At 47.2% G+C, this 24477-nt stretch overlaps 1 long non-coding RNA gene across 2 annotated transcripts in view; it reads right to left on the minus strand.

Moving 5' to 3' along the window:
- LOC132598346 (uncharacterized) overlaps window positions 1–24477 on the minus strand; it is a 68952-nt gene that overhangs the window by 38834 nt on the left and 5641 nt on the right. Inside the window, exons 4-6 of one of the 2 annotated variants that reach the window (XR_009566403.2) lie at window positions 16819–17038; window positions 15826–15944; window positions 14051–14178 (exon numbers count right to left, since the gene is read on the minus strand). This is a non-coding gene — a long non-coding RNA (uncharacterized lncRNA). Of the gene's footprint in view, window positions 1–13658; window positions 14179–15825; window positions 15945–16818; window positions 17039–24477 lie in introns of those variants that run through there. The other variant, XR_009566402.2, reaches the window with a different exon arrangement.

Raw genomic sequence — 24477 nt, forward strand, 5'->3', positions numbered from 1 at the left:
TTCCATCTGAGAGAAGAGCTCCTGGTCACCTGAAACCCTCTATTTATGGCTACCCAGATAATCAGATGACTAGAGGTGGACTTTAGGTATTTACATTTTAGATGTAAATTTCTTCCATTGTAGATTTAAATTTCTTAGTGGTACAACCCATAACTCAAAGAGAAACGGAAGTTCTAGGAATTTCTTGAATCTAAGATGCCTGCTAGCTTCACTTGGGATTCATTCATTGTTTTTTTTTTTGTTTTTTTAATTGAAGTATAGTTTATTTACAATGTTGTGTTCATTTCTGCTATACAGCATAGTGATTCATTTATATATATACATTCTTTTTCATATTCTTTTCCATGATGGTTTATCACAGGATATTGAACATAGTTCCCTGTGCTATACAGTAGGACCTTGTTGCTTATCCATCCTATATAGAACAGCTTACATCTGCTAACCCCAAACTCCCAATCCTTCCCTCTGCCACACCCCCTCCACGTTGGCAACCACCAGTCTATTCTCTACGACTGTGAGTCTGTTACCATTTCGTAGATATGTTCATTTGTGTCATATTTTAGATTCCACATATAAGTGATATCATATGGTATTTGTCTTTCTCTTTCTGACCTACTTCACTTAGTATGATCATCTCTAAGTCCATTCATGTTGCTGTCACGCACCGTTTTTTGTTAGTTTGTTTGTTTTTCATCTGCTTACTACCAATAGTCGGAGAAATATCTGTTTTTACTGCACGCATGAATATGACTGGGATTTTTAAAATTTTTATCCTGTATGTTTTTATCTTCTACTGAAATATCGAGTTGCCTACATACAGCATGTCAACCTGAGTGAGAATACAAATTTATGGGGATGTGTGTTGTGATTCCTGTTGCTTGGTTTGCTTTGTCAGCAAGTAAAGAAACTCACCCTCATTTCATTTATCTCCTATTGTGACCTGCTGTTTAGTCCCCAGTATCCTCTGCATTACAGAACTGTCACTTGTTCCCACAATAAACTGTATAAGGCACGAGGCACCATTCACCACACTCCTTGTGATATTTCTTCTCCATGAGCCAGTATTTGCTGTTGCTAATATATTTCTGTTAGCTATGTGATTTTATAATTTATTTCCAGGGCTGAAGAACTATTTTCTAGAACCGTTTCCTATCACATTCCAATATAGAGTATGTCGGATTTACATAAACAAAAATCTATATTTTTTTCCTTACAAAATCACTCTAAAATCACTCCCAATGTCTAAGTGATTGAAAGTGCTTCGATTTTTTATTTCCAAAAGGAAAAAAAAAATCTGCCTGTGAAAAAGAATGAGTGTCCTACTCTGGCATGTCTTATAAGTGAGCAGATAAGTACTTCAGGCTTGGTTTGTGGGAAACTCTGAGAGAGAGAAATCTCAGTAGCATTTCTGAGCACAGCATTTTGCATGGAATATTTTATTTAATCCTCAGACCTTCCTGAGGGAGGTATGCAGGGAAGACCTCCCCCAGCAGGCCTGAGGCTGCCGTCCTTAGAAAGGTCTGCTTGCAAGGTTGGCCTTGAACTGGCGTCTGGGAGTTAGTCTGGTGAACAAGTCTCCACACTGATATAAAACATCCCCTAAATGATAAGGTGGGTTCACTGCCCCTAGAATTTACAGTGTGTTCAGTTATCCTGACACCTGCTTTCCTTTAGGAAGTCTGGAATCTGGGTCTGTGCCCCAATAAACACCCTGGGTGCTGAGTCTCTACTGGGCGTCCCTGGTGGCGGTGTGACCCGCCTCAGGTCACAACTCATCGCGTGGGAATTAAGTGCATCCTATGTGACTGCCCTGGGAGAAGGTTCTGGAAGCCTGCACCTGGTTCCTCCCGACTTCACACTGTTCACCTTTCCTCTTTGCTGACTGTGTTCGGTGTCTTTCGCTGTAACGCATCAAATTCATGAATATGACCATATGCTGAGTCCTGTGAGTCCTCCTGGTGAATCACAGAACCTGGAGGGGGTCTCAGGGACCCCTAGCACAGATGTGTGTCATCATCATGGCCGTTGATACAGCTGAGGAAGCAGAGCCCTAGGCCACACAGCTGGGAGGCGGCAGAGCTGGAGACGCCCCCTTCAAAATCTCAGGAAGCGTCCTCGGTCCTCAGACTGAAAGTCTGTCTAATGAAGAACCCAGACTCCAAAACCTGGAAATGGCTCAGTTCGACTTATGACTTTGATTAGCTCTGCCGATGCAGGGGACGCGGGTTCGTGCCGCGGTCCGGGAAGATCCCACATGCCGTGGAGCGGCTGGAAAGATGGAAGCCCATCTTCAGGAGGAAGGTGTGCAGACAACAAACGTCGGGATCTAGAAACGCACGAGAATATGGACCCTAGATTCTAGAAATCAGCAGGCCCTACAAACAGCCGGGCAAGTTGTATCCTGATATAACCACCCCTTCTAAAGGGTCAGCGTTCACAGCCAGTTTCACTGATCTGGACACTCCTGTGTGCCGAAGTCCAAGATACATCGTCACACTTGAACGGTCCTTTAATCAGGAAACGTTTTTAAAGATGGCATCTGGGGCTTCCCTGGTGGCGCAGTGGTTGAGAATCTGCCTGCTGATGCAGGGGACACGGGTTCGAGCCCTGGGCCGGGAAGATCCCACATGCCGCGAAGCAACTGGGCCCGTGGGCCACGGCTGCTGAGCCTGCGCGTCTGGAGCCTGCGCTCCGCAACAAGAGAGGTGGCGACAGTGAGAGGCCCGCGCACCGCGATGAAGAGTGGCCCCCGCTCGCCGCAACTAGAGAAAGCCCGCGCACAGAAACGAAGACCCAACACAGCCAAAAAAAAAAAAAGAAAAGAAAAGAAAAGGCATCCGCCCACGGTAACTGTCAGCATTCTTGATTAGTGGTGTATAAAATCTCGATTAGTCTCCCAGTAGAAGACATCTTAGACTTGATAAAATAGGATGTTTATTAGAATTTTTTTCTCCCCAATAGCTGTTTCTTGTTCTAAGAAACTCCGCGCATTAAAACATTTTCGGACAGATGGCAGTAAAAGTGTTATCAGGAAGAGCTGGCGTTTTTAAAAATTTTTTGTAAGTCCCCGTATGAGCCGGTGGTGGTACCAGAACTCAGATGAACATAAAAAAGGGCTTCCTTCCTACGTAGAAGCAGTTAATGTCAGTAATTCAAACTAAAGGGGTGTGTCTCCCCTTTCCAAGTTGCTACACAGTTCGACTAACTTTACAATTTTTAAAGAATAATTTGCATATTTAACAGTGTCTCACCAGAGCAGATAAAAGATCGAATGCTTTTTTTTTTTTGTACCTTGACGCATTCACATTCACACTTCAGTGTTTCTTCATCGCTTTCTTGAATCCAGCAGCACACAACTCTCTTGCATTAGTTTTGTTATGGACGCGGCATTTCCGTTTCACGTCTCTTTGGGTTTTGTCATCCGAACCAGCACGGGTTCCAGAACACGGACGGGGGACCCCGGGGGCTCGTCCCCCAGTCCCATGTCTCAGCAGCTGATGTCGTGGTGTGGGCGGTCTGAGCAATGGACGCTCTGCTTTGTGACCTGCCCTCCAAGCCCCCGTCACTGGGCCCTCACGTGGTTCCCAGGAAGCAGCCACGTGGCTTCAAAGGGAGTCCGTGCATAGAGAACAGACTTGCTGTTGCCAAGGGGGAGGGGCGTAGGGGAGGGAAGGACTGGGAGTTTGGGATGAGTAGATGCAAACTATTATACATGGGACAGATAAACAACAAGGTCCCGCTGTAGAGCACAGGGAACTCTATTCGATATCCTGCGATAAACCATCATTGAAAAGAATATTAAAAAAAAACAATACATATGACTGAATCACTTTGCGGTCCAGCAGAAATTAACACAACATTGTAAGTCAGCTAGGCGTTAATTTCAGAAAAGGAAAAACAACTAAACAAAACAGAGAAAGCTAGTCTGTGACCCCCCACCGCTAGCCCTCAGCATGGCAAACGCCCATCCTAGATAACGTGGATGCAAAGTGGCAAGACAGAGAACTCTTAATTACAAAATGACTTCAGCGTCCCAGCTTCCAACTTCATGAGTCTTGTGAGCTCCCCAGCCTTGCAAATCTTTAACCAAAAAAGTACGATGTCAACATAGTTACAAACCACCTGGCTCATGATTCATTTTAATTAATATGTAAAAATTCATGTCAGTTTCCCATAACGAAGGACGAGAAGAACAGTGGAAAACGATCACTTTGGGTTTCAAATTCCACGCTGCCTTCTCAGCCAAAGCCAACACTCAAAATCATTTCATTTCTTAAGTGTGTGTTTGTGTTTTTCCTTTCTTTTCTTTTCTTTTTTTTCAGTCTTACGATCTCTGCCAGGTGTGAACTCTGCCTCCCCATTGGCCTTGTCTCTCTCTCTCTGCTTCTTCTCTGCTTCTTATAAGGACACCAGTTGGATTTAGGGTCCATCCGAACCTGGGATAACCTCAATTTAATTGCATCTGCAAAGACCCTATTTCCAAATAAGCTCTCATTCTGAGGGTCCAGGTGGATGTACATTTTTGGAGGACTCTGTTTAACACACTGCAAGGAGTGAGGCCCAGAGACAGACAGGTTTGTTTTCTTCACAAGTGACTTGGTGAGATAGACTCCCTGCACCTTGGCCAGTGCTGGAAACCAGAACACAGGTGGGGAATGAGGATGTGCAGGTGACAGCTGTGATCTGCCCTCTTGACGGTAATTTTCTTCTCAATACCCCTGGGTTGAATTTGAGGTTCCAGACCTTCCCATGTCACTCCACGTGTTCAGGGAGGAATGGTCCCCCTGTGAGCCCTGAGACCCAGGTGGGAGCATCACATTTCCCAGCCACAATCAGTGGCAGATCTAGCAATTGTGACTTGCAGTCTTGACTCCGATATATATATATACATATATATATATATATACACACACACATGCGCGCGCGCGCACACACACACACACACACACACGTTTGGTAAATCTCATCCATCAGAGCTACAGCCATTCCAGCAACCCTTGCCATGCTTGGTGGTCCCCAAATGGACACTCATTTCCTTCAGTCCGTTAATCCCAGTGATTAAGGGGGAAAAAAAATTCCATAGAACGGAGTGGAGGGGGCATCTTGAAATTCCAAATAGAGATCTGGGAGTTCAAATTTAGGCCATTGGGGGCCCTTCTGATCATGCCTGAGAATTATCGTAAAGTACACATTGAGCTCTACTTAATGAGGTGCTAAAATTACTTACGTATGAATTGGGACCATAGAATGTTCACAGGGGAAGCGATCTTGGTGATCATCTCGTGTAATCGCTTTATTATAAAGATAGGGAAACAGAGGCCCACATGGCAAGTGATTGGCCCAGAGCTCACCTTCTGAATCACCCCATGATGCTGCCTCATCCTGGCTCCTTGGAATGTGGACAAAATGCCAGGGAAAAGGATGTGCATCTCAATGGTCCCTCCCAATCGAAATACGTGGACTTAACAAAAGTTGGATTTCTTGCTCACTGGCCTGTGGGACTGAAATGCTTTTCTGCTCCAAGTGCAAATCCCTGGGTAAGCCCAGGAGGGAAGCAGCTGAGTCCTTCCCCCTGAGCTGCCTCCTCTGCCCCAGGGTCCTCTCCCCCTCTTCGCCTTCCTCTCTGTTCCTTTTTCCTCCATCTCACAGTTTCCATTGTTCAGTGGCCATTAGGGGCTGTCTCTTTCCAAGTCAACTAATCATCACGGCAAGCTTATGAGATCAGAATTACAGTCACCTCCATTTTACAGAAGGGAAAACTGAGGTTCAGAGATATAAAGGAACCTAGGGCCAAGATGGCACCCAAACCCCAAGTGGTCTTGGCCAGAGTCCTACCTTAAGCTCTCCCTGTCCCCCCGTTTCCCTCCTCTGCCTCCCTTCTTTTCATTCTTTTCCTTCCCTCTGGATGAGTATGTATATCCTTATTTTTTAATAAAGGAAGATGAGGCTTGGTTAGGGGAAGAAAAGATGAGAAGGAAGAGGGAGTTAAAAATCACTTCTCCTTGTTAGCTGATTACAAGATTCTTCCGGCGGCCCTGCAGCTGTGGTTCCCTATAAAGGCAGCTTCCAAACTGCACCATGGCAAGAACGTTTTCACAATCATCATGCAAAATCTAGTTATTCTTGCCTGTTCATGCAGACACAGTCCGTCCCCTTCATATCTGCATAATTAAAGGGACAGCAGCGGAAAGAAGCCACGCTCAGCAGAAGCAAATCTTGTAGACGCCAGGGGTCCTAACAACTGTCCCCAGCACGCTTCTGAGGAGGTGTCTGATCCTTGACCTAGAAAAGGAGCGGGTGTGGGCTGCTGACGGAAGTGAATCTTGACCTTGGAGCTGCACGGAACACCTGTCCGTGTCACCTGCCCGCCATTTTCCTTCAGCGACCTGCCTCATCGCCATCACCACCCCCGAACCATGGTCAGTCCCAGAGGGCTGGGAGGCTAAGGCTGCCCGTGCTTCCAGGTAGCGATATGACCTCACCCCCAGCTGCAGCGATGGGTTCCCTAAGGACCATTACCCAAACCCAGCCCCCGTGCACATCCTTGGGAATTCCAGTCTCATTACAGAAAGCCTCCTACGCACGAACGAGTTCCATGGCGAGAGTGCGTTCATAAGTCTAATTTGTTCGTAAGTGCAACAAAGTTAGCCTAGGTGCCCAACTAACACAATCGGCTACATAGTACTGTACTATAATAGGTTTATAATACTTTTCACACAAATGATACATTAAAAACAAACACAAAAAATAAAGAAAATATTTTAAATCTTACAGTACAGGACCTTGAAAAGCACAGCAGTACAGTACAACAGCTGGCATCCAGGGGCTGGCATCGAGGGAGCCGGCAAGAAATAAACATGCTGCACTGCTGTACTCGACACAGTCCTGTACAGTAAAGGACACAGAAGCACAGCCACTTGCAGAGGACGCACGCACGTGACACGTATACCAGACACGTGAACGAACTTATGTGATTGGACACGCAAACGCATATTTGCATCTTTGAAAGTTCACAACTTGAAGGTTCGTACGTAGGGGACTTACTGTACTGGGAAAGCTATTCTCTTCCATCGCAGGGCTTGTGGGCTGCTGGGTTGGGAACGTGTAGGTGTGGTTTCCATCCAGCCATCGAGAGAGTTTGCCTACGCACTCCCCGGTGCCTAAGTATGTGTAGTCGGGGGGGGGGGGGCATCTTTCAGGGAATCTGTTTTCTCCAAGGTGGCACCTTCCCAGATGTCTTTTTATCTACTCAGCGTGGGCTGTTGGGAGCAAAAACGCTCTGCGGAATAGTTTACACTAGAGTCCCCGTGTGGGATCAGGCCACACACAGCCACGGGAGGGAGCTCAGAAGTAGGAAAAACACCCCGATGGGATCTGGGGGTGGGGCAGGTCCAGTGCCAGCCACACTCACTGTGGGCCACTCTCCCTGGTATTTTCTGTTTTATTTGGTCTTCTTTCATGTTTTCAATGCTGGTGGCTGCACACTAAATCAATGGTAGGACCTTTCAGTGGGTCACAAGCACGGTTTAAAAATGCTGGACCAGCTCGCGTCTCAGCACAGGCCCCAAACACCCAACAGTCCTGGACAGATGGGCCAAGACAATGCAGTCACAGTTGCAAAATAATCCTGTGTCTAAGAAAGTGGATACAGTTCTTCCTCCTTTTTTTTTTCCTTTTTCCCTTCAAGCCTTAAAAGGAGAGAAAGAAATCTTTTCTAATCTGGTTGCATAGCTCAGGGCCCTTCTGGAGGGAGAGAATGATTCCAGCACTTGTGATAATGGACTCCTTTTCCACTTATGTTCACACCTGGCTGGAGTCCTTACCCTGCCTGGGCTACACACACTGGATTCTGACAGGATGCTTTGGGCTGAATTTCTCAATCTCCCTCACAAGCAGGCAGGGAATCATTGGAGATTTTGAAAACAAACAACCACATTTGAGTGCGTCCATTTGGAAAATAAAAGGAAAAAAAATTCTGCCAAATTGTTAACCGTTTCGAATGGACAGCCATGGACATTGGCCTATTTGAAATCCTTCTAGAAATTTCAGGAAGTGGCATGGCCTCTTTCCCCTCACTGGTGAAATCGTCCTTTGAATCCTGGCTCCATCAGCTGTAGCTGTCCCTGGAGAGGCCACTTCCAAGGACAAGACACTGGGACCACCCTCTAATTACCCTCTGTGGAAAGGCAGCTCTCCCGGAGAGCCGACTAGTTTTGTAAGTTGACAAACAGCTTTACATTAAATAACATTTATTTTCTTTTGTGGGGGGATTATAAAAGAAATATATGTCACTAGGGAGAACTTGAAAGGGAGAGTAAAAAGAAAAAAAATTGCCTGTGGTCCTATCACTTGGAACATTTTAATATTATTTAATATTATTTCCTTTCTGATTCTTTCCCTATGCTTATCTTTATATATACTTCTATGTCATATTATCATGTTTATAGGTACTCAAGTTGTACACACAATAAGAATGTGTTTGACCACAAGTAACAGAATTATCCACTCATGATGGCTTAGAACAAAGATACGTGTGTTTACGGGGGAGGCCAGGGCTGGGGCAGACCCGGGTCTGTGTGGGGACCCTCTCCTTCCTTCCCTATGACCCGTCAGTATATTGGTTTCTTCCTCATTCACAGTTCATTCATTCTTACTTTCTATAAGAATGGCTGTCTTTATGGTTTTCTTTAAACAAAATTTCACAAAATTTTAACAGAAAGTAGGGGTTGTGGGAGGGATGGAGTGGGAGGCTAGGGTCAGCAGATGTAAGCTCTTCTATATAGAATGGATAAACAACAAGGTCCCACTGTAGAGCACAGGGAACAGTATTCAATATCCTGTGACAAACCATCATGGAAAAGAATATTTAAAAATGTATATATATGTATCACTGAATCACTTTCTGTACAGCAGTAATTAACACAACATTGTAAATCAACTGTACTTCAATTTAAAAAAAAAGAAAAGAAGAAAAAGAAAGAAAGTAGATTTGCACTATATACACATTGAACTCACACTTTTTTGACTATATCCTCTCTGCTAAGAGGGGGAGAGGGAGAGAAATAACAATTTTGAGAATGAGAGTGATTCTGTCTTCTCCTCTGTCCTGGGATAAGGGCACGAACTGTGACTGTCTCATCCTTTCAGATGGTCTGACCTCCAGGGAGCCTTTCCTAAATTAGCATCCCACCCCCTTGAGCACTGTATTCTGTACCTGGGGGGGCAACTGAAAAGATCTTTCAAATCCTATACCCTAGGGGTTGGAAAAATATTTACAAGAGCCAGATAGTAGGTTTAGCCCTGCAGGAAACACAGTCTCTGTCACAACTATTCTATTCTGCCTTTGTGGCAGGAAAGGAGCCAGGGACGAGATGTCAATGGATGGACACGGCTATGTTCTAATAAAACTTTATTGACAAAAAACAGGCAGAAGCCCGGGTTTGGCCCACGGCTGTAGTTGGCCAACCCCTGCTCTACAAAATTGATGAATTTTGCCTCAACAAGGAGGCTGCTTAACCCTCCCGACTCCCGTTTCGACAGGGGGGATGTTAGCATCCTTCTTAGCCCATCCACCAGGAGGGCTGGAAGGTAACATCTACCTTTGTCTCTGCCCCTCCCTGAATCCTGCCCATGGAGAAGGAGTGAGTTGTCTGACAGGGGAGGCTGGGCATAGGACAGAGGCGGTAGGAGCCCAGCCCTGCCCCACTCCCTTCAGAGCACCCCAGCCTCTCCTGTGATCTCCTGTTACATGAATCTGGCCACGGGTCCTGTCCCCCAAGCTCGCTTTTCCAGTAGTAGCGCTGATGGATTTTTCTCCATCTGTTTGGCTCCCGTATCTATCTCTCAACTGATGCTGACCTGGGGAGGTGAGTGGTGTCTTCATTTTCCCCACAGGTCCTCCCAGCTCTGTGCCCAGGGAGGCTGTGCCCTTGGCATCCAGCGGGCATTGGCCAATGGGCGTTGAAGGGGCAGATGGGAACGGAGCCAGCATGCTCCCCTGGCTCCCGCCCTGCGAGGTCTTCCAGGCTGTGTGGTCATCTACCACACCTCCTGTCTAATGGCTTTATTTGTGTGGCCAGGACAAAAGAGACATGATCAATCATTTCTGTATCCCTAACCTCACCCTGCCTTCAGATTCTGGGCTGGGTTGAATACTGCCCCCCTCAAAATATGTCCACCTAGGACCTCAGAACGTGACCTTATTTGGAAATAGGGCCTTTGCAGATGTAATTAAGGTAAGGCTGGAAATGCAATCATACTGGATAAGGGTGGCCTTAAATCCAGTGAGAATATCCCTGTAAGAGACAGAAAAGGACGCCCAGAGACACCCAAGGGAAAATGCCACATGAAGACAGAGGCAGAGATTGGAGTGATACACCTAAAACCAAGGAATGCTCGGGGTCCCCAGAAGCTGGAAGAGGCCGGAAGTATCCTCCCCTAGAGCCTCTGGAGGGAGCACGGCCCTGCAGACACCTTGACCTTGCACTTCTGGCCTCTAGAACTGTGAGAGAATAAATTTCTGTGTTTTAAGCCATCCGGTTTGTGGTAATTTATTGCAGCAGCCTCAGGACACTGCTACAGAACCTAACCGACAAGTAGCGTACAACGTCTCTTTGTACAGTGTCTGTACTTTCCACTAAACAGACCAGAATCTTGTTCTCCGTGGGTGACAGTGATGAAGAGAATGCCATTTCTTCAGGGAAATTTCTGTGATGAGCTCCCAAGAGAGGCTTCTTTCCCAGTATCAGCACCTCTGCAAGGAGTCCGGACTGACACATCTGCTGCAAGACCCCGGTCACTCTCCACTTCTGTTTTCCCCTGCTTCCAAAGTGTGTCTGCTTTTCACGTATGACAACATCTCAGGCAGCCTCCTTTCCTTCCAGAGTCCAAACCAACACACCTTCCAAGTCAGATTTCAGGACATTTGTCATTCACGTTTTAATTGCAGGGAAGAGCAATGCTTTTAAGAATCCACAGGTTTCGTCCACTCTCGTGCCAAGGATTTTCAGAATTTTACACCCTTCCGTGTGAGCAGGAATACACAAAGGGAAAAAGTAACTTGCTGACAAGTTCTGTGTGACTCTTTTTAGGCAGTGCTTTCCTTGCGGATCTGTTTGTTTCTTTGGGGCAAAGATCACAAAGATGGAGCCAGAGAACAACTCACAGGCCCGCAGTGTTACTGAGCCCGAGCTCGCTCTGCTCGCCGCAAAACAGGCCAATGAATCGGAGACGAGGTGTTGAGGCAGGGAATCCGACTTTATCTGGAAAACCGGCAGACCGAGAAGATGGCAGACTAGAGTCTCAAAATAACCATCTTCTTGAGGTTTGGATGCCAGTTTCTTTTCTAGCACAGAGAGGGGGAGGAGATGAGGAAGACAGTACAGAGGCCATAAGTTTTGCGAATGTCCCCTGGAATGGCCAGCCCCGGGGAGGGGATGTGTTCGTTTCTTCTTTCTTGCAGCCGTGCACAGGTGGACAGGGTCCGGATGCTTCCCTGAACAAAGGCATTTGGTTTAACATTCAGGCAGAGGGGCAGGGTTCCCCGAGGCAGGCGGTTCTGTATAGACAGAGTCCTTTTAGTGAACAAAAGCAGCAGCAAGCAAAGGTTAAAGTGAAAGAAACAGGTCCAACATGGAGTCAGATTTGGCTCCTCCCTGTTACAACAGGTTTTTTAAAAAACCTTGTTTCATCTTTTAAAGACATTAAATTAGTGGCCAACACTCACACATTAGGACATTTTACATATAACTCAGTGGGCTCAGCTACCCCGGGCCCTCACTCGTGCATGGCAACAGCTGACCGGGGTTGAATACTGCCTGTCCTTTAACCCAGACGGTGCTCGTCCATTTGCCACTGTCCCCGTCTCCCTCCTGCCTGACACCTGCTCCCTTTGGCTCGACCCAGTGGATGTCTCTAGACCTGAGGTCACAGTCTCTGATACAGGGACTGTTTCATTCACATCTTCTTCAACAGATATTTCTTGAAATGTGTTAAGTGGGGCCAAACACCGTATTAAATGCTGGGGATGCGACAGTGAACAAGACAGACCTGGTCCCTGCGTTCAAGGGGTCTACATTCAAGTAGATAACCCAGGTCCTAGTATTATGTGACAAGAGGACAAACATTAACACTTGCAACGTCATCTCAAAGATTTAGAACTTGACATACAGGGTTCGCTGTATGTTAATTTTCCTTTCTTGGAGGCAAGGTATACAGTTGCAGTCAAGCTGGAAAGTTTCTCGCCCAATTTTGGTTACATTTGAGGTTCTTATTCTCAGGAACGTTCCAAAGCCTGTCTGAATTTCCAGCATCCTTCTGTACTTTCTGGCCTCCCGGCAATACCCTATCTGATCGCCCAGGATTACAGCTATCCTAAAAAAGGGCACACGTTTTGAATTTGTTGGCAGTCATGAAAATTCTCATCCAATTAGAACTCCTTCACCAACCTCCAGGAACTACTAACTTGGGAGTCTCTGTTTACTGTCTAATCAGAGGATGGACGACAAAAATTCAAAACGTTTTAAGATAGCTCCTGGATGTCTCTGAGGGAATAACCTGCTTTAAGGTTAATGGTGGTTCCTTTTAATTAGGGGAGTGTCTTCTACAGCGTGTTCACTAAAGCTGCCTGATCTTCTCAGCACCACTCTGGTTGGTCTCACACCCCTGGGAGTTTCCCTGGTACAATCTGAAGCTGGCCCCAGTACCCGGAGGGCAGGGAGGGACAGAAGGAGGACACAGCCTCTCCAGATGGGGAGGTGGCCGTTTAATAAGCAGGGAACTTTCCTCCAGGGCTTGTCTTTGGCACCCCAGGACCAGGAGGTCACTGCCCTCCAGCCCGCGGCATCTTAGAGTTTATAGAGAGGCCTTCCCCCGGGTTCAGGCACCCACAGCATCCTGAGGTCTCCACCACACCTGCTTTCTCGAGGTGCATCCTTGAAATAGCTCCTGTGTGGGGCAGCGAACATCCCAAGGACAGGGGGCAGTGAGGCTCCAATGCCTGGGGCCAGCTACAGGTCAACCAGAGGCCACATCCTCGGGGGGGGGGTCACGTCCTCTGGGGGGGTCACGTCCTCTGGGGGAACCTCGCCCAACTGTAACTAGTTCATCCATTACAGAAAAACAAAGCATCTCTGAAAAGCGATTCCTTACTAGAGATCTCAGATGTGGACAGCACACTAGTAACTTCTCTGTGAACTTCCCCATCTCCTTTCTAATTGGATCTTCAAAACAACCCTGTTAAAGTAACCACCCCAAGTGACATCATCATGTTTCCGAATGGGTGAAATCCCATCCCCCCCCCCAGGCCCCCAGGGCATGGCGACATAAGGAGATGGGGGTGCCTCATCCAGGCTTCAGTGAATTTTGAGACATCACGGTGGTCTCACCCCGGATGTAGGCACTGGTGGGTCTGCCACCCAGGGTCTGGTTAGACATCTGCTGGGGAGGACATCCTTTCCCAGCTGAAAGGCCAAACCTCCTAGGAAAGTATAGTAAGTTTCTTTTTTTAAAAAATAAATTTATTTATTTATTTTTGGCTGCGTTGGGTCTTCGTTGCTGCGCGCCGGCTTTCTCTAGTTGCAGCGAGCGGGGGCTACTCTTCCTTGCGGTCCACGGGCTTCTCATTGCGGTGGCTTCTCTTATTGCGGAGCACGGGCTCTAGGTGCGGGGGCTTCAGTAGTTGTGGCACTCGGGCTCAGTAGTGGCGGCTCGTGGGCTCTAGAGTGCAGGCTCAGTAGTTGTGGTGCACGGGCTTAGGTGCTGTGCGGCATGTGGGATCTTCCCGGAGCAGAGCTCGAACCCGTGTCCCCTGCATTGGCAGGTGGATTCTTAACCACTGTGCCCCCAGGGAAGCCCCCAAAGTACATTCAGTTTCTACTGCAACCATGAGCCGGAGCCATCTCAGTAAATACCACAAACACAGCAGCTTAAAAAAGCACCTACCTGTCAGCTCCTGGTTCTGGAGGTCACAAGTCCAGGTGGGCTCAACTAGGTTCCCTGCTGAGGGTCTCACATACCTGAAATCAAGATGTCAGCCAGGCTGGACTCTTACCTTGAGGCCCTGGAGAATCACTTGCCTCCAAGCTCGTTCAGGTGGTTGGAATTCAGTTCTGTGTGGTTGTAGGACTGAGGTCCCATTCTCCTTGCTGATTGTCCTCCAGGGTCACCCACTCTCAGCTCCTAGAGACGAACCCCATTCGATTATATTAGGCCCACCAAGATAACCTCCCTTTGGATGAATGCCAAGTTAACTGATTGTACCTCTTGATCACATCTGAAAAATTCCATTTATCATGTAGCTATAATCACAGGCAGATATCTCATCATACTGCCAGTGTCTGGGATAAGGGCAGGAAATCTCTGGGGGTTATCTCAATTACGCCTGCCACAGAAGAGCTTTTGCTTTTTCCCTTCCCTTCTTCCTCCTACCTGGAACCCAGTCACGGTATCTGGAGGCACAGTAGCCATCTTGCCACCATGAGGCAGCCAAAGGCTCACGACGGTGGCCGAAAAATGAAACCTGGGTCTATGTAGCAAAACTGAACCACTGCACAGTATCTGAAATCTCTACCTCTTGACTTTTATTAAACGCCTCAGAGAAACTGTGATTGGCTCAAGCTACAGCTAGGCCAGTGTTCTGTTAATTCCCCACAACTCAATCCTCCCTGATCGACGAGAGCTGGCCCTTTCTGCTTTCTGTAGATGATCTAATCCACCCAAAGCTCACACATGATTTCTTGATCAGGGATGGGGTCGGAGGTGAGAGTAGCTTCCAGACCTGCTTCTCCTTTAATCCTCCTGGACTCTAATGTCCTCAGCGATGGAGCACACGGCCAGGGGAAAGAGAAAAGACTTCTTCTCCAGGACGCCGGTTTCTGCAGCTGGCTCAGTCCAGCCCATGTTACAGACTCATCCCCTTGTCCCGTGTCCTGCTTCCGCCCACAGTACATCTCAATTCAGAGCACCAGGCCCCACAGCAAATGGCATCATCTCGTTCTATGCATTTGCTAGCAAGATGCCTAACGAGGTCAGACAGGTAACGTACTTCTCTCAGGCTCCCGAGCCCACTCCGAAAAACAGAGCTTCATCTGATTTTTATTTCATAAAGCAGCCTCGGCATATCAGCTCAACAAGAAGAACTTCCCTTTTCACTGATGCGAAGACTTTCACCTTTGCACTTGTGTCCTCAAAGAGGAACCTCTGGTCGTGTGACAGAGCCCGTGACCCTAGACCTTCGAAGCATTTATTCACCCTGCAGTGTTGGGGGAAATCGCTTGAAAACAGTTGGGATCCTAAAGTCGCTCTTCTTTACCTGTGAGAACACAAGCCACCACCTGTCCTGTAGCCCCAAAGGGACGAGCCTCCTGGAGCAGAGTGTGTGGTTAGTCATCTCCGCGAACTGTCATGATCTCCATTCTGATCCCGTCTCCCGTGTTACAAGGTGTTTTGATCATTGTTAATGTGAACGAAGAAAATTAAATGTGATTGAACCTAAGATCCTGGCAGGCTAAACCCACACGTCCAATGACTTAAGTGCTTACACTAAAGCCCCCTTTTGAATGATGAGAAGACAAAAGGCAACAGGGCCCCCTTCCAAAAGCACCCATAAAATACTTTTTATTCATCTGACCAAATGAATGGAGCCGCGAGTTGAATCTCTATGGCTTATGAACTGCGTCGTCTGGCAAGGCTGAGCTGACAGCTGAGGGACCTGACTGAATTCAGTGCTGATAAGAAATTATGAAATGGAGGCAAATCTCTGAGAAAGAAGCCAGAGGTTGCTAAGAGGCTTTCCTGTCATTTGCTTCCCTCCAACTTTAGGCTCACCCAGGCGGCCTGCTGCAGAAGAAAAGCTTCACGTGGCCATCAGGAGCCCCGCCAGATGTTGAAGCCTCTGTTGGGTTGATCCTCTGTTCACTCAGACCACCTTGGTTTTACAGTGGTGTCTAGATGTGGAAAAATAATACAACTCTAGTGAAATCTGAAAATGTCTGTGGTGTGTAAACTTCCTCCCATGGAGTTTGGGGTTAGCAGATGCAAACTAGTATATATAGGACGGATGAACAACAAGGTCCTATTGTAGAGCACAGGTAACTATATTCAATATCCTGTGATAAACCATAATGGAAAAGAATATGAAAAAGAATGCATACCTATGTATAACTGAATCATTTTACTGTGCAGCAGAAATTAACACGTTGTAAATCAAATATACTTCAATTAAAAAAAAAAAGCAAAAAAACAAAACTTCCTCCCATGAAGGTCTTAGGGTGATTCCTCTTCCTCTCCCTGAGAGAGAGAAATAGCAAAATCAAGGGCACTGGGATTGGGGGAACCCAGGACTCAAGGTCCAGCTCTGTCACTATCCAGCTGTGTGACCCTGGGCAAGTGACTCCATCTCTCTGGGCCTTGGTTGTGTCATCTGTGAAATGGATCCAGTACTAGCAGCGGGTGGGTGGGGCTGCTGTGCCAGATTACCTGAGATGCTTTGTTTAAAGGGCCCGGCACGTACCGGCCGCTCCTTCCTTCCCTCTGCCCCCTCCCGGTGATGGTCAGAAAACAGTGTGGCTGCAGGGAACACCTAGTTCTTTAATTCCTGAGGCCCAAATAAATTAAGCTAAAGGAAATTAAATATCAGGGATCACGAGGTCCATGAGGGCTGTCTCTGATGACGCTCTCACCCTGAGAGGCAAGCGGAAGAGTTCCGGTGACGCACTCAGAGTCGCCGCCTGTGGGCAGCAGAGCAAAGAAGGGCGGGCAGGAGTAAAGGTCCTGCATCCCTTCCGGCACGATGTACGGCTTCAGCCACAGGAAGCTCACCTGACTTGCCTTCGCGGGCGCTGGAATTCATTACCCCGTTAATAAACGGGCACCTGGGCTGGTTACTTTATGTAAGTGCCGTCTACTTGCCCTCTTCCATCTCTGCCATCCTAGACGCCAGCTTTGTCCTCGGGCCGACCACGTTGTGACGACATATTCAAGACGTCACCTCCACTCACGGCTCTGCCCGTAGAAGCAAGGGTCATCCAGGATCATGATGCTAAAGAGAACAGAATGTTGGTGCTTAAGGCAGGAAGGGAATTGTGAAGGGCTTGGAATGCATCGCTTGAATCAGGAGACAGAACCCTTACCTTCACCTATCCTATAGCTTATTCACAGAACACTTATTAACGAAAGAGGACCCAGAATTGGATAAAAATGGCTTGCAAAGAAAAAAAAAAAGCCAACACAGAAAGCCTCCATGCCAAACTCAAATAAAATGTATTTAAAAAAACACATTAAAAAAGTTATAAGGACCTACCACCATCCAAGGGGGAGAAATAATGCATCAGTTTCCAAAGGCCAGCAGCTTTTCCACCCCTTAAACACAATGCACTGTTACCCACATACAAAGGCTGAAGAGTTTTTCCTAATGATGAGCAAACGTTTAGAGCTGTAAAAAATGAAGAAGCTTCACAGAATTCTCCACCTCATCCCAAGCCCAGTATTTTGCTCTGTGCACTTTGCTGTGAAGTCTGTACGCCTGCAAGTGATGGGAAGTCTCGGGGGAGTGTGGGTGCTCAGTGTGGGCGGCCGGGGGGGGGGCCTGGGGGGCTGGGAGTCTGACTTCAATGAATGCACTTCCCCTGTGAGTCACTTTGCCGGCACGTCTGTAATTTACATGAACAATTTCACTGTTTCTCGCTTTCCTCTAGTGAAATGCTTGGGGAGTGGATAATTGCCGTGGTGTATACAGCAAGGCGGGGCCGATCCTGGGACACTTTGAGCCCAGAGAAGAAGGTGATGGGAGAGATGGAAACTGCGGCATTTAGGGTAGACCTCACTCCCCTGCCTTGGTCTCCTTCACAGTCTCTGGCTGGTGCACGCTGTGAAACTGGATTCTCTCTTCTTGAACACTCTCAATTTCTCTTCCTTTACGTAATGCTAAGAGTAATCATTAATCTGTAGCCACCGTTGGCCATTCGCTTCTCTGCGGAAAGGGTTAATAAACCATTTCATTGCGAGGTGTGAAATACGTAAGTTGATCGCTTTCAACAGCATTGGATTTGCAGAGCACACGGGAACCCCACTTAGATAACTCGGCAGCTACTGCTGAGTATTTCAGTGGGCATCTCAAATGTCGGAAGAGGAGACCTTTGTCGCTGGTTTGCACATGCCTCTGTCCCCTCCAAGGAAAATCGTGCCTTGCAACAGAGGCACCAGAAGCATTTGGCTAAGACACTTTTCCAGCGTGTGGGACATGCATCCACAGGGCAGGTGGTTTCCCATCCCTGGCCCCTGTCCACTGAATTATGTATGGTAGTGCCTCCAGCTCCTGGGACAAGAAAAGTGCCCCACAATGTCCAAATGCTCCCTAGCGGCTAGGGATCACCCAGGTAAGAAAGAAATTCCAAAATAAAGGGCATGAGTAAGACGCGGGTGTAGAGTCCCAATCTCAGAGTCTTCTCTCTGCCCTTCCTCCCTTTTCTTACGGAAATGCAGCCTTCTTATATTGGAAAGCCATCCTCTACACCACCTTCCCATCTCTCTTCCTAACACACACACACACACACACCGCTTATAGCTTTGCCTCCCTGGTGACGATGATTTGGGGAATATCGGGACCTACGATGGATGGGGCTAATCAAAATTCCTTTCCTAGGAATTTTCCAATTCACAATGAAACAACATGAGCCCAGAAGCTTCTAGCACTCGTGGTCCTGGGCTCTTGGAACACAGGTGGTCTCAGTGAAGGAGGTTGTTACACGGGGAGATGTGGAGGAAGAAGTGGGGAGGGGGGAGGGGAGGAGAACAGGAAACTTACATGTACTCAAATCCGCAGCTCTAGATGATGCTAAGCCCCGCTGCTCTTCCTAAAGTGGTAAAACAGGGTAATGTTTCCCCCGATTTCTGGGTTTTATGCCAATTTCAACCAACCGGCCTCAAAAATACAGCAGGAGGATGAGTGATTAATGACCAGTGTTGCAACAAAAGGATGCACGAGTGACTACCTTCCTCTTGTCCGGTACAACGCAGCAGGCTGCCCAATTTATGAAGGGGGAAGTCTCATACCAGCGCTGGAATAAATATCACTGCAGGCTTGTAGATGAAAGAAGACACCGCAGGGCCTCTCTTCCCTGCCAGGTCTCCTGGGTGCTGACTGCTGAGAAGCAGCCCGTGAAAAGGCAGCGCTGTGCAAACTCCCATCCTCACAGGGCGTCCGTGAGGGAACTCTCGCTGGAATATTACAGCATAGGGACCAAGTACAAGTCTATGCGACCTTGCCGCCTGACCTGTCTCATCAAGCATGTGCCTTATCCTGCCATTCTGTCCTTCGCAGCTTTTAAAAATGAAACTATCCTTTATCATATGAAATTATAACGGCCACTGATTTAATTCACAGCTCGCTGAATATTTAAACTATATTTAGTTTGCAAAATAAAACATTGACACCTTGGCACACGCATTGGAAACCATTTCTGGATGATGGTTTCGCTCACCCAGTACTAATTTTCTTTCTGTTAAAAGCACCCCTATTTTCCTTTGGGTAAAGACTCTTCATTCCCCCTCAGCGTGGTTTATGGGGTTAAGTCTCCTTCCCTGGTATGAGGGAAGGAGTATAGGACCCAGGCCTGGCCAATCAGAGCTCAGCCCCTGATGGGCCATGGGGATTGGATCAGGATGAACATGTGACCAAAGCTACAACCAATGAAATGCAGCCCCAGGACTTGTGTTCCAGTTGCTAGGAAACTGAATTTGCTTTTCTACCAGGGCAGGCAAACTGGTAGGATGCACGTCTGGAATCCTCATGGCCGACCACCTAGGGCATCCCACCCGAGAGTAAGGCAAGCTGAAGAGACAAGAAAGGTGGGGGAAAAAAAAGTCTGTCTCTTTGTATCTTTGTTTGAGCCCCAGGATCCAGCCAGGCTTTGGGGCAGCCAACCTCTTGAATATTAAGTGGCAAGAACCCTTAAAGTCCTTCTTTTGGACCCATTCGTTCAGGTTGGGATACTGTCCTTGGAGCAAAAAAAATACCCAGCTGGCACCCCATGCCTTTGTTCCGTGGAATCTGAAAGAACGTGGAGACCTCGGGTGCAGTGGAAAGAGTGCCAAACCAGAACTTAGATGATCTGGAGTTAATCCCCCACTCAGCAACTCACTCATGGTTCATCTCACTGTGCATCAGTTTACTCATCTGCAAAATGGGTAGACTAATACATATCTTGCCTCCTGTTCAGTAAAGAATGAACCTTCTTATTTAGAGGGACCCTAGGGGGAGAACTGCATGAGGAGTCAGGAGACTCAGGAAGACCCAGTGAATTCGTCCATGGAAAGTGCTTAAACCAGAACCTGGCATATTGTAAGTGGTAACACATATTAGCTCTTGTTATTTTTATTAGCATCAGGAGGGGGAGGGGAGCATGGACAGCGGGCTGGAGGGAGAGGCTCAGATTGCTGAGGGCAGGAGGGAGGTCGGACTTCCAGAGGAGGTGGGTCCTACTTGCTGTAGAAGAGAAACGCCAAGATGGGAAGCGACCCCAGAGTCAGGCTTCCCCTTCACAAGGGCAGCCTAGCCCCTGCTCTGTGGACCCCTCACCCCTCATCTCAGGCCCCTTGGTTCAGGGCACAGAGGCCACCATTCTGGTGGGGCGGGGTAAGCTGCCAGGAGCCCCTGTGCTGTCTTCTGGTTCCACTGTCAGCCTCCCTCACCCCCAAAGCCCTTCGGCAGTCTTATTTATCTCCTAATTTCAGTGCCAGTTCCAGACCAGTTTCTGTGCCCACACGCAGATTTCATAGTCTTTCTCGATTTCCCTATTCAAGCTCAATGGGAACAGCTGACATGAGTCACCCCCCCTTCTCTGAGCCATTCAGCTGATTATACCAGTGAAATTCTCATGCTGATTTAAATTAATCCTCTGCCCTTTCCCACTGTATCACTAGCAGCTGCTACGGTCCTCGGATCACCTACAAGGTCCCAGTCAATATTTATTATTGATGCAAGACAGATGTTCTTCCTTAATACCCATACCCATATTGGGATATAATAATAATAATAGTAACAACTGAGATTTTTGACCCCTTACTATACACTGGTCACTGCGCTCCGTGATTCACACATACAAGTCTCATATAATTCTTAGAACCTCCCTATGAAGACGGCATTATTAATATTCTATGTTACGGATGACCAAATCGAGGCTCTGGGAGACTAAGTAATTTGTAGGAGAAGTAAAGCTAATACGCAAAAAGAAACAAAGTCGACGGGGGAAGAAAAAGACATACATGAGACACATGATTCTTTCACTGAGTCTGGACTCAACCATACCTGAAGCCAATTGCATGCCTGAACTCCCCATTCATAGAAGCAAATACCATTTCCCTTCAGTTTTAGGGTACTGGAATGAGTTCTGACTAACAAGAACAACATGAAAGGTAAGTATAATTATCCCAAATTTTAGTCATGTTTTCAAAATGAGGCTGAGAGGTTAAGTCACTGACCTAAGGGATCCATAAAAGGAGGGATTATTCCTAACTTGCTGACCATGAAATCTGCATCTCCTAACGAAATTCCTGGTACTCGCTTTGGGCAGAGACGAGAAGATGGAAGGACTGAGAAAAGGAAAAAGGAAGATCCATTATACAGCAAAGAGGTGGAGAAGGCAGGATTTTCAAGTTCATTTGCTGCCGTGGGCATTTAAAGAGATACATATTATCCCTCTGTGTGAATGTATTTGCTTCTAGTTCTTCCTTTTGATCCTATGATCCCTTTCTCTTGGTTGCAGGAAGACAACATACTAGTTTCCCCTTTGGCTGTGTCCCGTGACTTTACGGCTTGTTTCATCCAAGGGGCAGAGCAGGAAAGAGAAACCACTGCAGTTACTTTAAGCGCTTGATGCAGGAATGAGCACCAAGGATGTCACTGGGGTGACCAAAGGAGAGGGTTAGGCTCTGCTTTCACGTCTTCCTCGCTTTTGAATGTCAAATAATTTGGAATGATTCTCTGCACATGGTAAATGTGATGCTGTATGGATTCTGAATTCTGTGGAGAATCTGGATTCTGTTACATTCTTCAGAAAAATGTTAACGTTTTTCTTTTGGCTCGCAATGAACACGGTCGGATTCCAAAAAAGTCTCTCGGGCTGCAGCTCCAATCAGTTCAGTTCTTTTATTCTCCGTGTGGCTCATGGGTCCCCCAAAGACATGGGCAAAATTTATGCACAGAATTTGGGGATCTTGCTTTCTGGCTCAGTCCATTTTTGGATTCCTCCCTTCTCCTTTCCAGTGGCTATGGTGGCCCCAAACTGTGTCCTCTGGTTCTTTAGACCATAAAGAGTGGGTTTCAACAGAAGTAAGAGTTGTCCCAAGCAGCAGTGACTGTGATCTGTTCTTAGGGGAAAAGACAGAATTAGGAAACCTTCTCCACGCCTTTTCCTCCTCCCAAATGTCAACTCCTTCTGGAATCTGCCTGCCTCCCTTCATTCTTTGTCTTCAGGGAAATGGTCTTGTTCATGTGTTTGTCCTTCTCTTCTTGTTTTGTATTTTAGGCAGAACTTACCATTGTCACCTATGGGAAGATCGATCCTGTAGGTGTTTAGTTGACCACGGCAGAAGCTGAACTCTTCACATACTCTTTGAACAGCTCCCCTTGCATTGTCCCACCCTGGAAGCTGGGCACACGTGCCTCTCCAGATTCTTCTTCAAGTTCCAGGATGTTCACCTTGAAGGAGCTGAAAGCCCAGCCTGCCCTGAATCACGTGTCAGTACCTCAGGAAAGCTGGTTGGTGAGTTTTGCTTATCCTCCAACTCCCCCTTCTGGATCTTTATATCCCCAGCGTCTCCCACAATTCTATAAGGTCTCATTCCTAAAATAAACGCCCTATTCATAGTGGTTCTGCTTCTCTAATTCTCAGTGAATACGTAGTTGCACTGGAGGAGTTCCATCAGTAAATGTAATGCCCAGTAATTTTGGATTTTTGTGTAAATGCTTTATCTTCTCGCCAGCCTTGTACCTAATCTCAGCCGGCCTGAGCTTTAATCTCTCCAACGGTCCACAGAGATCAAAAGTCAGTCTCCTAAGCTCCATTAAGGTAACTGCTTTAAGTGGGAAACGCTCTACGGAAATCCTGTTGCAGATGGGCCACCCCAGGAAATAGGTTGTACTCACGAGTCAGAGGCAAAGGGGCCAGTAGTGACCAATATTGCCTCTTGAGAAGACACTCACGAGTGTGAAATGCTGCTGAACTGAATGGCACTCTTAGGATGTGTCTGCGCCTTTGCTTAGACCCAGAAATCTGAGCTTTTATTTTTCTCTCCACCAGCAGAATATACCAGCTGCCGCCACCAGGGGGCACTGTTGACTCTATAACCATTTGGCGGCTGCCGGTGGGTTAGCGAGCAGAGCTGTTTCTCACATAAATTAACTGCACTGGCATTGCGTGCTTCCAAGTGTCAAAACGGCACAATTTTGGCAGTTTTCCATTTGAAGCTCAATCTTCCTTGTAACAGGCCATCAGGGAGTTTTAAGGGGAGTCAAGAACGATGTAGCGAGTCTGGCTACAAAGCTCCTTTAGTTACCCGGATGGTCTGAACCTGAGAAAGGTGATTGAAAACAGTGAGTCATATGTGAAAGTTATGAGTGTCCCTCCTTCCCAGAAACCGGCTGGATCTGTAAGGAATCATCAGCAAGGCCATAGCTTGGGCTGCTGATCATGGGTGGCCAGGACGGGCTTGGAAAGGCAGATCAATAATGCCACTTAAGGATGTGTTGCATCCTGCAGTGGTGGGTGAGTCTGAATTGAATTATTTCCTATGAAAACTGCGAAGTTTGGGTCCTAATGAGTCATGACTATAAGATTGAGAAAACAAAACCAGAGCTTTAGGGGTGAAGACGATGAAGCCAATACAATGGCTGAATCCACCACAGTTCAACGTCAATGACCTTGGAGCTAGTTTAACCTATTTCTTCCGACTGGTGGTTACGGGAACTGCCCGGAAGTAAAAATCGCTGTTCCTGTTTATGGGCTGAACTATGTTCCTGTCTTGTCCTTTCTTCCACAAAGACTCTGCCATCCTGTCTTTCTTTCCCATCTTCATTGTTAATCTCCCACCATCCCTGTGATCAAACATCACTTCCTCAAAGGTAACAATCAGAATTTATTCGACAATATTTCTTGAGTGCAGGGTGTGTTCGGGCTATATCCTGGGTTCTGGGAAGAAAGACATCACTGAGGGGGGACATTTGAAAGGAGAGGAAATTGTAAGGAGTGAGCTTCAGAAAGGGAAAAGGGCAGGTGCAAAGTCTCTGAGGCAGAATCAGCAGAGCCTTTAACGTCAGTGTCGATGGAGTGTAGGTGGGCAGTGAAATCACTGATCTTCCCTGGGCTCTTCTAACATGTCCTTTGTGCCTGTTTTCCGATGTCTATTCAAGATACTTGTCTATGTCTATTATCTCCCCTATTACGCTGTCTGAGGACAGGCTCCGAGCTCAGTGCTCACCCA

The sequence above is a fragment of the Globicephala melas genome, chromosome 13, assembly GCF_963455315.2.
Source record: "Globicephala melas chromosome 13, mGloMel1.2, whole genome shotgun sequence".
In the NCBI taxonomy this organism is placed as follows: Eukaryota; Metazoa; Chordata; class Mammalia; order Artiodactyla; family Delphinidae; genus Globicephala; species Globicephala melas.